Genomic DNA, 1,167 nt, shown 5'->3' with positions numbered 1-1,167 from the left:
GTTGACGTTTGTCTCTTTTTTAAAGCACTAGCTTCACATTATTTTAGATGTTAGTATATTAAGCCCAGGCTTCAACAAGACAGGATTTTGGAAGACTGGCCACGTGAGACTAGGTGCTCGCTTCAATCCGTATTGCCGAAGTTCAGCACTATAGCAAATTTATTTAAAGGCAATGTTCCTGCGTTTGATCTCAATCAGAAATGTTACTTTAAGCATGCCATAGCGCTGAACATCTGCGATACAGATAGACTTGAGCCCTAGAACCCCTTAACCTGGCTTAGTTTCATGGTTCAGAGAAAGCCTACAGTGACAGCATATGCTTCAGGGATTCATAGTGGGATGTGTGCATTCTCTATCTATTCAAAGCTAATTAACCAGAGGAAGAATAGTCTTGTGGTAGTTGTAACCTGACAATAGAGGAACAGCATAGCTTTGCAGCATTCAAATAAAGCAACAATACATAAGATAACAGGAATAAACAAGGCATTAATGTAGATAAGGGCAATACTTTAATTCTAATAAGTTAGTCTCATTTAGCAACATTTTTACTGACGATCAAAATGGACGCTTCAGCACTCAACAATTAATCAAATGTAAATATAATTCTCTAATCATTGTTTACACACTTAAAACCAGTCACCAATTACAACATACAGTGGGGCAAAAAAAGTATTTAGTCAGCCACAATGTGCAAGTTCTCCCACTTAAGATGAGGCCTGTAATTTATCATAGGTACACTTCATCTATGACAGACAAAATGAGAAATCACATTGTAGGATTTTTAATGAATTTATTTGCAAATTATGGTGGAAAATAAGTATTTGGTCACCTACAAACAAGCAAGATATCTGGCTCTCACAGACCTGTAACTTCTTTTAGAGGCTCCTATGTCCTCCACTCGTTACCTATATTAATGGCACCTGTTTGAACTTGTTATCAGTATAAAAGACACCTGTCCACAACCTCAAACAGTCACACTCCAAACTCCACTATGGCCAAGACCAAAGAGCTGTCAAAGGACACCAGAAACAAAATTGTAGACCTGCACCAGGCTGGGAAGACCATCTGCAATAGGTAAGGGGCTGTTTTTCTGCAAAGGGACCAGGACTACTGATCCGTGTAAAGGAAAGAATGAATGGGGCCATGTATCGTGAGATTGAGTGAAAA

Source organism: Oncorhynchus gorbuscha, linkage group LG15 (assembly GCF_021184085.1).
Source record: "Oncorhynchus gorbuscha isolate QuinsamMale2020 ecotype Even-year linkage group LG15, OgorEven_v1.0, whole genome shotgun sequence".
NCBI lineage: Eukaryota > Metazoa > Chordata > Actinopteri > Salmoniformes > Salmonidae > Oncorhynchus > Oncorhynchus gorbuscha.
Note: the sequence above shows the minus strand (reverse complement) of the source record.